The sequence below is a fragment of the Carcharodon carcharias genome, chromosome 3 (assembly GCF_017639515.1).
Source record: "Carcharodon carcharias isolate sCarCar2 chromosome 3, sCarCar2.pri, whole genome shotgun sequence".
Lineage (NCBI taxonomy): Eukaryota > Metazoa > Chordata > Chondrichthyes > Lamniformes > Lamnidae > Carcharodon > Carcharodon carcharias.
The window spans coordinates 169,191,476-169,205,196 of record NC_054469.1 but is presented as its reverse complement, the minus strand read 5'-3'; positions in this window follow the sequence as shown (position 1 = coordinate 169,205,196).

Sequence of the window (13,721 nt, the reverse complement as noted above, 5' to 3'; positions counted from 1 at the left end):
TGGAAGAAACTGCAGTGTGAAGATCCACATGCTGGAAACTCTGGCAGTGTGAACATTCACATCCTGGAAACTCCTGCAGTGCGTAGAGCCACAGCGTGGAATCTCCTGCAATTTGAAGATCAACATCTGGAAACTCCTGCAGTCTTTAGATTCACATCCTGGTAACTCCTGCAATGTGATGACCCACATCCAAGAAACCTTTGCACTACTTACATCCACATCCTGGAAGATCCTGAAGTGGGCAGATCCACATCCTGGAAACTCCGACAGTGTGAAGATCCACATACTGGAAACTTCTGCAGTGTGCAAGATCCAATCGTGGAAACTCCTATAGTATGAATATCCACGTACTGGAGACTCAAGCAGTGTGAAGATGCACATACCGGAAACTCCTGTAGAGCCTCATTCCACATCATGGAAACTTCTGCAATTTGAAGAGCCACATCATGGAAACTTCTGCAGTGTGAAGATCCACATACTTGGAACTCGTGCAGTCTGAAGATCCAAATCCTGGAACCTCCAGCATTGTGAATATCTTCATCCTGGAAACTCCTTCACTGCCAACATTCACATCCTGGAAGATCCTGCAGTGCGAACATTCACATCCTGAAAACCCCTGCAGAGTCAACATCCAGATTCTGCAAACTTCTGCAGTGTGAAGTTCCACATCCTGGAAGATCCTCTAGTGAGAAGATTTGCATGCTGCAAACTCCTACAGTGTGAAGTTCCACATGCTAGAAATTTGTGCAGTATGAAGATCCACATCCTGGAAGAGCCTGCAGTGTGCAGATCCATATCCTGGAAGCTACTACAGTACTAAGATCCATATCCTGGAAACTCCTTCAGTGTTCAGATTCACATCCAGGAATCTCCTACAGTGTAAAGATCCACATCCTGGAAACTCCTGCAGTGTGAAGATCCACATCCTGGAAACTTCTGCAATGTGATGATCTGCATCCTGGAACCTCCTGCAGTGTAATGAGACACATTATGGAAGATAATGCAGTGTGAAGATCCACATTATGGAAACATCTACAATGTGATGATCCACATGATGGAAACTTCTGCAGTGATAATATGTCCATCCCAGAATATCCTGCAGTGCCACGATCCCCATCTGGGAATCTCCTGCACTGTTATGATACACATTCTGGAAAATTCTTCAGTGTGAAAATATACATTCTGGAAGATCCTGCAGCATGAAGATCCATATCCTTGAAGATCCTGCCTTGCGGAAACCACATCCTGAAAGCTCTTGCAATGTGAAGACTGACATCATGGAATCTCCTGCAGTGTGAAGATCCACATACTGGAAACTCTGGCGGTGTGAAGATCCACATGCTGGACATTCCTGCAGTGTGAAGATCCACATCCAGGAAGGTCCTGCAATGTGGAGATCCTGATCCTGGAAACTCCTGCAGTGTGAAGATCCAGATCCTGGAAACTCCATCAGTGTGAAGATCCACATGATGGAAACTCCTGCAGTGTGAAGATCTACATCTTGGAGACTCCTGCAGGGTCAAGCTCCACACCCTGGAAACTACTGCACTGTGAAGATTCACATCCTGGAAACTCCAGCAGTATGAAGATTCACATACAGCAAACACCTCCAGTGCAAATATCCACATTGTGGAAACTCCTGCAGTGTGAAGATCCAAAAGCTGGAAACTCCTGCAGTGTGAAGATCCAAAAGCTGGAAACTCCTGCAGTGTGAAGATCCACATGTTGGAAACTCCTGCAGTGTGAAGATTCACATGCAGGAAACTCCTGCAGTGTGAAGATCCACATCATGGAAGATCCTGCAGTTTGAAGATCAATATCCAGGAAACGACTGGAGTGTGAAGATCCACATCCTGGAAACTCCTGAAGTCTGAAGATCCACATGCCGGAAGATTCTGCAGTGTGAAGATCCACATGCTGTAAGCTACTGCATTATGATGTTCCACATCCTGGAAACTCTTGCAGTCTTTAGATTCACATCCTGGTAACTCCTGAAATGTGAAGAGCCACATCCTGGAAACGACTGCACTATGTACATCCACATCCTGGAAGATCCTGAAGTGGGCAGATCCACATCCTGGAAACTCCGACAGTGTGAAGATCCACATACTGGAAACTTCTGCAGTGAGTCGTTCCACATCATGGAAACTTCTGCAATTTGAAGAGCCACATCATGGAAACTTCTGCAGTGTAAAGATCCACATACTTGAAACTCCTGCAGTATGAAGATCCACATCCTGGAACCTCCAGCATTGTGAATATCTCCAACCTGGAAAATCCTGCAATGTGAAGATTCACATCCTGGAAGATCCTGCAGTGCGAACATTCATATCCTGGAAGCTCCTGCAGCATGAGGTTCAACATCCTGGAAGATCCTGCTTTGTTAATATCCACATCCTGGAAGCTCTGCATTTTGAAGATCCACATCCTGGAAACTTCTGCGGGGTTAAGATCCATATCCTGGGGACTCCTTCAGTTTGACAGTCTACATCCTGGAAGATCCAACATTGTGAAGATCCATATCCAGGAAGATATTGCAGTATGAGGATCCACATGCTAGAAACTACTGCAGTGTGAAGAGACACATTATGGAAGAAACTGCAGTGTGAAGATCCACATGCTGGAAATTCTGGCAGTGTGAACATTCACATCCTGGAAACTCCTGCAGTGCGTAGAGCCACAGCGTGGAATCTCCTGCAATTTGAAGATCAACATCTGGAAACTCCTGCAGTCTTTAGATTCACATCCTGGTAACTCCTGCAATGTGACGACCCACATCCTGGAAACCTTTGCACTATGTACATCCACATCCTGGAAGATCCTGAAGTGGGCAGATCCACATCCTGGAAACTCCGACAGTGTGAAGATCCACATACTGGAAACTTCTGCAGTGTGCAAGATCCAATCGTGGAAACTCCTATAGTATGAATATCCACATACTGGAGACTCAAGCAGTGCGAAGATGCACATACTTGAAACTCCTGCAGTGCCTCGTTCCACATCATGGAAAGTTCTGCAATTTGAAGAGCCACATCATGGAAACTTCTGCAGTGTGAAGATCCACATACTTGGAACTCCTGCAGTCTGAAGATCCAAATCCTGGAACCTCCAGCATTGTGAATATCTGCATCCTGGAAACTCCTGCAGTGCGAACATTCACATCCTGCAAACCCCTGCAGTGTCAACATCCAGATCCTGCAAACATCTGCAGTCTGAAGTTCCTCATCCTGGACGATCCTCTAGTGAGAAGATTTGCATGCTGCAAACTCCTACAGTGTGAAGTTCCACATGCTAGAAACTTGTGCAGTATGAAGATCCACATCCTGGAAGAGCCTGCAGTGTGCAGATCCATATCCTGGAAGCTATTACAGTACTAAGATCCATATCCTGGAAACTCCTTCTGTGTTCAGATTCACACCCAGGAAACTTCTGCAATGTGATGATGTGCATCCTGGAAACTCCTGCAGTGTCGAGAGAGACATTATGGAAGATAATGCAGTGTGAAGATCCACCTTATGGAAACATCTACAATGTGATGATCCACATGATGGAAACTTCTGCAGTGAGAATATGCCCATCCCAGAGTATCCTGCAGTGCCACGATCCCCATCTGGGAGTCTCCTGCACTGTTATGATACACATTCTGGAAAATTCTTCAGTGTGAAAATATACATTCTGGAAGATCCTGCAGCATGAAGATAAATATCCTTGAAGATCCTGCCTTGCGAAAACCACATTCGGAAAGCTCTTGCAATGTGAAGATTGACATCATGGAATCTCCTGCAGTGTGAAGATCCACATCCAGGAAGGTCCTGCAATGTGGAGATCCTCATCATGGAAACTCCTGCAGTGTGAAGATCCAGATCCTGGAAACTCCATCAGTGTGAAGATCCACATGATGGAAACTCCTGCAGTGTGAAGATCTACATCTTGGAGACTCCTGCAGTGTCAAGCTCCACACCCTGGAAACTCCTGCAGTGTGAAGATCGACGTCCTGGAAACATCTGCAATGTGATGATCTGCATTTTGGAACCTCCTGCAGTGTAAAGAGACACATTATGGAAGATAATGCAGTGTGAAGATCCACATCATGGAAACATCTACAATGTGATGATCCACATGATGGAAACTTCTGCAGTGAGAATATGCCCATCCCAGAATATCCTGCAGTGCCACGATCCCCATCTGGGAATCTCCTGCACTGTTATGATACACATTCTGGAAAATTCTTCAGTGTGAAAATATACATTCTGGAAGATCCTACAGCATGAAGATCCATATCCTTGAAGATCCTGCCTAGCGAAAACCACATCCTGAAAGCTCTTGCAATGTGAAGATTGACATCATGGAATCTCCTGCAGTGTTAATATCCACATACTGGAAACTCTGGCGGTGTGAAGATCCACATGCTGGACATTCCTGCAGTGTGAAGATCCACATCCAGGAAGGTCCTGCAATGTGGAGATCCTCATCCTGGAAACTCATGCAGTGTGAAGATCCAGATCCTGGAAACTCCATCAGTGTGAAGATCCACATGATGGAAACTCCTGCAGTGTGAAGATCTACATCTTGGAGACTCCTGCAGGGTCAAGCTCCACACCCTGGAAACTACTGCACTGTGAAGATTCACATCCTGGAAACTCCTGCAGTGTGAAGATCCACAAATTGGAAACTCCTGAAGTGTGAAGATCCACATGTTGGAAACTCCTGCAGTGTGAAGATTCACATGCTGGAAACTCCTGCAGTGTGAAGATCCACACCATGGAAGATCCTGCAGTTTGAAGAACCATATCCAGGAAACGACTGCAGTGTGAAAATCCACATCCTGGAAACTCCTGCAGTCTGAAGATCCACATGCCGGAAGATTCTGCAGTGTGAAGATCCACATGCTGTAAGCTACTGCATTATGATGTTCCACATCCTGGAAACTCTTGCAGTCTTTAGATTCACATCCTGGAAAATCCTGCAATGTGATGAGCCACATCCTGGAAACCACTGCACTATGTACATCCACATCCTGGAAGATCCTGAAGTGGGCAGATCGACATCCTGGAAACTCCGACAGTGTGAAGATCCACATACTGGAAACTTCTGCGTTGAGCAAGATCCATCGTGGAAACTCCTATAGTATGAATATCCACATACTGGAGACTCAAGCAGTGTGAAGATCCACATCCTGGAACCTCCAGCATTGTGAATATCTCCATCCTGGAAACTCCTGCAATGTGAAGATTCACATCCTGGAAGATCCTGCAGTGCGAACATCCATATCCTGGAAGCTCCTGCAGCATGAGGTTCAACATCCTGGAAGATCCTGCTTTGTTAATATCCACATCCTGGAAGCTCTGCATTTTGAAGATCCACATCCTGGAAACTTCTGCGGGGTGAACATCCATATCCTGGGAACTCCTTCAGTTTGCCAGTCTATATCCTGGATGATCCAACATTGTGAAGTTCCATATCCAGGAAGATATTGCAGTATGAGGATCCACATGCTAGAAACTACTGCAGTGTGAAGAGACACATTATGGAAGAAACTGCAGTGTGAAGATCCACATGCTGGAAACTCTGGCAGTGTGAACATTCACATCCTGGAAACTCCTGCAGTGCGTAGAGCCACATCGTGGAATCTCCAGCAATTTGAAGATCAACATCTGGAAACTCCTGCAGTCTTTAGATTCACATTCTGGTAACTCCTGCAATGTGACGACCCACATCCTGGAAACCTTTGCACTATGTACATCCACATCCTGGAATATCCTGAAGTGGGCAGATCCACATCCTGGAAACTCCGACAGTGTGAAGATCCACATACTGGAAACTTCTGCAGTGTGCAAGATCCAATCGTGGAAACTCCTATAGTATGAATATCCACATACTGGAGACTCAAGCAGTGTGAAGATGCACATACTTGAAACTCCTGTAGTGCCTCGTTCCACATCATGGAAAGTTCTGCAATTTGAAGAGCCACATCATGGAAACTTCTGCAGTGTGAAGATCCACATACTTGGAACTCGTGCAGTCTGAAGATCCAAATCCTGGAACCTCCAGCATTGTGAATATCTTCATCCTGGAAACTCCTTCACTGCCAACATTCACATCCTGGAAGATCCTGCAGTGCGAACATTCACATCCTGAAAACCCCTGCAGAGTCAACATCCAGATTCTGCAAACTTCTGCAGTGTGAAGTTCCACATCCTGGAAGATCCTCTAGTGAGAAGATTTGCATGCTGCAAACTCCTACAGTGTGAAGTTCCACATGCTAGAAATTTGTGCAGTATGAAGATCCACATCCTGGAAGAGCCTGCAGTGTGCAGATCCATATCCTGGAAGCTACTACAGTACTAAGATCCATATCCTGGAACCTCCTTCAGTGTTCAGATTCACATCCAGGAATCTCCTACAGTGTGAAGATCCACATCCTGGAAACTCCTGCAGTGTGAAGATCCACATCCTGGAAACTTCTGCAATGTGATGATCTGCATCCTGGAACCTCCTGCAGTGTAATGAGACACATTATGGAAGATAATGCAGTGTGAAGATCCACATTATGGAAACATCTACAATGTGATGATCCACATGATGGAAACTTCTGCAGTGATAATATGTCCATCCCAGAATATCCTGCAGTGCCACGATCCCCATCTGGGAATCTCCTGCACTGTTATGATACACATTCTGGAAAATTCTTCAGTGTGAAAATATACATTCTGGAAGATCCTGCAGCATGAAGATCCATATCCTTGAAGATCCTGCCTTGCGGAAACCACATCCTGAAAGCTCTTGCAATGTGAAGACTGACATCATGGAATCTCCTGCAGTGTGAAGATCCACATACTGGAAACTCTGGCGGTGTGAAGATCCACATGCTGGACATTCCTGCAGTGTGAAGATCCACATCCAGGAAGGTCCTGCAATGTGGAGATCCTGATCCTGGAAACTCCTGCAGTGTGAAGATCCAGATCCTGGAAACTCCATCAGTGTGAAGATCCACATGATGGAAACTCCTGCAGTGTGAAGATCTACATCTTGGAGACTCCTGCAGGGTCAAGCTCCACACCCTGGAAACTACTGCACTGTGAAGATTCACATCCTGGAAACTCCAGCAGTATGAAGATTCACATACAGCAAACACCTCCAGTGCAAATATCCACATTGTGGAAACTCCTGCAGTGTGAAGATCCAAAAGCTGGAAACTCCTGCAGTGTGAAGATCCAAAAGCTGGAAACTCCTGCAGTGTGAAGATCCACATGTTGGAAACTCCTGCAGTGTGAAGATTCACATGCAGGAAACTCCTGCAGTGTGAAGATCCACATCATGGAAGATCCTGCAGTTTGAAGATCAATATCCAGGAAACGACTGGAGTGTGAAGATCCACATCCTGGAAACTCCTGAAGTCTGAAGATCCACATGCCGGAAGATTCTGCAGTGTGAAGATCCACATGCTGTAAGCTACTGCATTATGATGTTCCACATCCTGGAAACTCTTGCAGTCTTTAGATTCACATCCTGGTAACTCCTGAAATGTGAAGAGCCACATCCTGGAAACGACTGCACTATGTACATCCACATCCTGGAAGATCCTGAAGTGGGCAGATCCACATCCTGGAAACTCCGACAGTGCGAAGATCCACATACTGGAAACTTCTGCAGTGAGTCGTTCCACATCATGGAATCTTCTGCAATTTGAAGAGCCACATCATGGAAACTTCTGCAGTGTAAAGATCCACATACTTGAAACTCCTGCAGTATGAAGATCCACATCCTGGAACCTCCAGCATTGTGAATATCTCCAACCTGGAAAATCCTGCAATGTGAAGATTCACATCCTGGAAGATCCTGCAGTGCGAACATTCATATCCTGGAAGCTCCTGCAGCATGAGGTTCAACATCCTGGAAGATCCTGCTTTGTTAATATCCACATCCTGGAAGCTCTGCATTTTGAAGATCCACATCCTGGAAACTTCTGCGGGGTTAAGATCCATATCCTGGGGACTCCTTCAGTTTGACAGTCTACATCCTGGAAGATCCAACATTGTGAAGATCCATATCCAGGAAGATATTGCAGTATGAGGATCCACATGCTAGAAACTACTGCAGTGTGAAGAGACACATTATGGAAGAAACTGCAGTGTGAAGATCCACATGCTGGAAATTCTGGCAGTGTGAACATTCACATCCTGGAAACTCCTGCAGTGCGTAGAGCCACAGCGTGGAATCTCCTGCAATTTGAAGATCAACATCTGGAAACTCCTGCAGTCTTTAGATTCACATCCTGGTAACTCCTGCAATGTGACGACCCACATCCTGGAAACCTTTGCACTATGTACATCCACATCCTGGAAGATCCTGAAGTGGGCAGATCCACATCCTGGAAACTCCGACAGTGTGAAGATCCACATACTGGAAACTTCTGCAGTGTGCAAGATCCAATCGTGGAAACTCCTATAGTATGAATATCCACATACTGGAGACTCAAGCAGTGTGAAGATGCACATACTTGAAAGTCCTGTAGTGCCTCGTTCCACATCATGGAAAGTTCTGCAATTTGAAGAGCCACATCATGGAAACTTCTGCAGTGTGAAGATCCACATACTTGGAACTCCTGCAGTCTGAAGATCCAAATCCTGGAACCTCCAGCATTGTGAATATCTACATCCTGGAAACTCCTGCACTGCGAACATTCACATCCTGCAAAACCCTGCAGTGTCAACATCCAGATCCTGCAAACATCTGCAGTGTGAAGTTCCACATCCTGGAAGATCCTCTAGTGAGAAGATTTGCATGCTGCGAACTCCTACAGTGTGAAGTTCCACATGCTAGAAACTTGTGCAGTATGAAGATCCACATCCTGGAAGAGCCTGCAGTGTGCAGATCCATATCCTGGAAGCTACTACAGTACTAAGATCCATATCCTGGAAACTCCTTCTGTGTTCAGGTTCACATCCAGGAAATTTCTGCAATGTGATGATCTGCATCCTGGAAACTCCTGCAGTGTAGAGAGAGACATTATGGAAGATAATGCAGTGTGAAGATCCACATTATGGAAACATCTACAATGTGATGATCCACATGATGGAAACTTCTGCAGTGAGAATATGCCCATCCCAGAGTATCCTGCAGTGCCACGATCCCCATCTGGGAGTCTCCTGCACTGTTATGATACACATTCTGGAAAATTCTTCAGTGTGAAAATATACATTCTGGAAGATCCTGCAGCATGAAGATAAATATCCTTGAAGATCCTGCCTTGCGAAAACCACATTCGGAAAGCTCTTGCAATGTGAAGATTGACATCATGGAATCTCCTGCAGTGTGAAGATCCACATCCAGGAAGGTCCTGCAATGTGGAGATCCTCATCATGGAAACTCCTGCAGTGTGAAGATCCAGATCCTGGAAACTCCATCAGTGTTAAGATCCACATGATGGAAACTCCTGCAGTGTGAAGATCTACATCTTGGAGACTCCTGCAGTGTCAAGCTCCACACCCTGGAAACGAATGCTCTGTGAAGATTCACATCCTGCAAACTCCTGCAGTATGAAGATTCAAATACAGCAAACACCTCCAGTGCAAATATGCACATTGTGGAAACTCCTGCAGTGTGAAGATCCACTTCCTGTAAACTCCTGCAGTCTGAAGATCCACATGCCAGAAGATTCTTCAGTGTGAAGATCCACATTCAGTAAGCTTCTGCATTATGATGTTCCACATCCTGGAAACTCTTGCAGTCTTTAGATTCGCATCCTGGAAAGTCCTGCAATGTGACGAGCCACATCCTGGAAACCACTGCACTATGTACATCCACATCCTGGAAGATCCTGAAGTGGGCAGATCCACATCCTGGAAACTCCGACAGTTTGAAGATCCACATACTGGAAACATCTGCAGTGTGCAAGATCCAGTCGTGGAAACTCATATATTATGAATATCCACATACTGGAGACTCAAGCAGTGTGAAGATTCACATACTGGAAACTCCTGTAGTGCATCGTTCCACATCATGGAAACTTCTGCTATTTGAAGAGCCACATCATGGAAACTTCTGCAGTGTGAAGATCCACATACTTGGAACTCCTGCAGTCTGATGATCCACATCCTGGAACCTCCAGCCATGTGAATATCCCAATCCTGGAAACTCCTGCACTGTGAAGATTCACATCCTGGAAGATCCTGCAGTGCGAACATCCACATCCTGCATACCCCATCAGTGTCAACATCAGATCCTGCAAACTTCTGCAGTGTGAAGTTCCACATCCTGGAAGATCCTCTAGTGAGAAGATTTGCATGCTGCAAACTCCTACAGTGTGAAGTTCCACATGCTAGAAACTTGTGCAGTATGAAGATCCACATCCTGGAAGAGCCTGCCACATCCTGGAAGATCCTCTAGTGAGAAGATTTGCATGCTGCAAACTCCTACAGTGTGAAGTTCCACATGCTAGAAACTTGTGCAGTATGAAGATCCACATCCTGGAAGAGCCTGCAGTGTGCAGATCCATATCCTGGAATCTCCTGCAGCATGACGTTCAACATACTGGAAGATCCTGCTTTGTGAATATCGACATCCTGGAAGCTCTGCATTTTGAAGATCCACATCCTGGAAACTTCTGCGGGGTGAAGATCCATATCCTGGGAACTCCTTCAGTCTGACAGTCTACTTCCTGGAAGATCCAACATTGTGAAGATCCATATCCAGGAATATACTGCAGTATGAGGATCCACATGCTAAAAACTACTGCAGTGTGAAGAGACACATTATGGAAGAAACTGCAGTGTGAAGATCCACATGCTGGAAACTCTGGCAGTGTGAACATTCACATCCTGGAAACTCCTGCAGTGCGTAGAGCCACATCGTGGAATCTCCTGCAATTTGAAGATCAACATCTGGAAACTCCTGCAGTCTTTAGATTCACATCCTGGAAACTCCTGCAATGTGACGAGCCACATCCTGGAAACCACTGCACTATGTACATCCACATCCTGGAAGATCCTGAAGTAGGCAGATCCACATCCTGGAAACTCCGACAGTGTGAAGATCCACATAATGGAAATATCTGCAGTGGGAAGATCCAATCGTGGAAACTCCTATAGTATGAATATCCACATACTGGAGACTCAAGCAGTGTGAAGATGCACATACTGGAAACTCCTGTAGTGCATCGTTCCACATCATGGAAACTTCTGCAATTTGAAGAGCCACATCATGGAAACTTCTGCATTGTGAAGATCCACATACTTGGAACTCCTGCAGTCTGAAGATCCACATCCTGGAACCTCCAGCATTGTGAATATCTCCATCCTGGAAACTCCTGCACTGTGAAGATTCACATCCTGGAAGATCCTGCAGTGCGAACATCCACATCCTGCAAATCCCTGCAGTGTCAACATCCAGATCCAGCAAACTTCTGCAGTGTGAAGTTCCACATCCTGGAAGATCCTCTAGTGAGAAGATTTGCATGCTGCAAACTCCTACAGTGTGAAGTTCCACATGCTAGAAACTTGTGCAGTATGAAGATCCACATCCTGGAAGAGCCTGCAGTGTGCAGATCCATATCCTGGAAGCTACTACAGTACTAAGATCCATATCCTGGAAACTCCTTCAGTGTTCAGATTCACATCCAGGAATCTCCTACAGTGTGAAGATCCACATCCTGGAAACTCCTGCAGTGTGAAGATCCACATCGTGGAATCTCCTGCAATTTGAACATCAACATCTGGAAACTCCTGCAGGGTGCTGATCCACATCCTGCAAAGCCCTGCACTGTCAACATCCATATCTGGGAAACTTCTGCCGTGTGAAGTTCCACATCCTGGATGATCCGCCAGTGAGAAGAATTGCATCCTGCAAACTCCTACTTTGTGAAGTTCCACATCCTAGAAACTCGTGCAGTATGAAGATCCACATCCTGCAAGAGCCTGCAGTGTGCAGATCCATATCCTGGAAGCTACTGCAGTATGAAGTTCCACATCCTGGGAACTCTTTCAGTGCTCAAATTCATATCCTGGAATCTCCTACAGTGTAAAGATCCACATGCTGGAAACTCCTGCTGTGTGAAGATCCAGATCCTGGAAACTTCTGCAATGTGATGATCCGCATTTGGAAACTCCTTCAGAGGAAGATGCACATCCTGGAAATTTCTGCAATGAGATGATCCGCATCCTGGAAATTCCTGCAGTGAGAAGATTCATATTGTGGAATATCCTGCACTGCGACGATCCCAATTTTGGAAGCTCCTGCAGTGTGAAGATCCACATTATGGTAACTCCTGCTGTTTGAACGTCCCTAACCTGGATACTCCTGCAGATTTTTGATCCTTATCCTGGCAACAGCTAAAGTCTGAAGATGCATATCCTTGAAACTCCTGCAGTGTGAAGATCCGCATCCTGGAAATACCGGCAGTGTGAAGATCCACATCCTGGAAACTCCTGCAGTGTAAAGAGACACATTATGGAAGATACTGCAGTGTGAAGATCCACATTTTGGAAGCATCTGTAATGTGATGATCCGCATGATGGAAACTTCTGCAGTGAGAAGATTCACATCCCAGAATATCCTGCAGTGCGACGTACCCCATCCTGGAAGCTCCTGCAGGGGGATGATCCACATTCTAGAAAATCCTTCAGTGTAAAAATAAACATCCTGGAAGATCCTACAGCATGAAGATCCATATCCTGGAAGATCCTGCCTGGTGAAAACGACATCCTGGAAGAGCGTGCTGTGAGAAGATCCACATCCTGGAAACTCCTGCTGTGTGAAGATCCACATATGGGAAACTCCTGCAATTTGAAAATCCACATGCTGGAAACTCCTGCAGTGTGAAGATCCACATCCAGGAAGCCCCCTCAATGTGGAGATCCACATCGTGGAAACTCCTTCAGTGTTCTGATTCACATCCTGGAATGTCCAATGGTCTGAAGATACGCATCCTGGAACGTCCGGCCTGGTGCAGATCCACATCCTGGAAACTCCTGCAGTGTGGTGATTCATAGCCTAGAAGATCCTGCAGTTCGAAGATCCTCCTCCTGGAAACTCCTGCATTGTGAATATCTCCATCCTGGAAACTCCTGCAATGTGAAGATTCACATCCTGGAAGATCCAGCAGTGCGAACATCCATATCCTGGAAGCTCCTGCAACGTGAAGATCCACATTCAGGAAGATCCAACATTGTGAAGATCCATATCCAGGAAGATACTGCAGTCTGAAGATCCACATGCTAGAAACTACTGCAGTGTGAAGAGACAAATTATGGAAGAAACTGCAGTTTGAAGATCCACGTGCTCAAAACTCTGGCAGTGTGAACATTCACATCTTGGAAGCTCCTGCAGTGCGTAGAGCCACATCGTGGAATCTCCTGCAATTTGAAGATCAACATCTGGAAACTCCTGCAGGGCGCTGATCCACATCCTGCAAGCCCCTGCATTGTGAACGTCGATATCCTGGAAACATCTGCAGTGTGACGTTCGATATCCTGGAAGGTACTTCAGTGAGAAGAATTGCATCCTGCAAACTCCTACAGTGTGAATTTCCACATCCTAGAAACTCGTGCAGTATGACGATCCACATCCTGTAAGATCCTGCAGTGTGCAGATCCATATCCTGGAAGCTACAGCGGTACTAAGATCCACATCCTGGAAACTCCTTCAGTGTTCAGATTCACATCCTGGAATCTCCTACAGTGTGAAGATCCACATCCTGGAAACTTCTGTAATGTGATGATCCG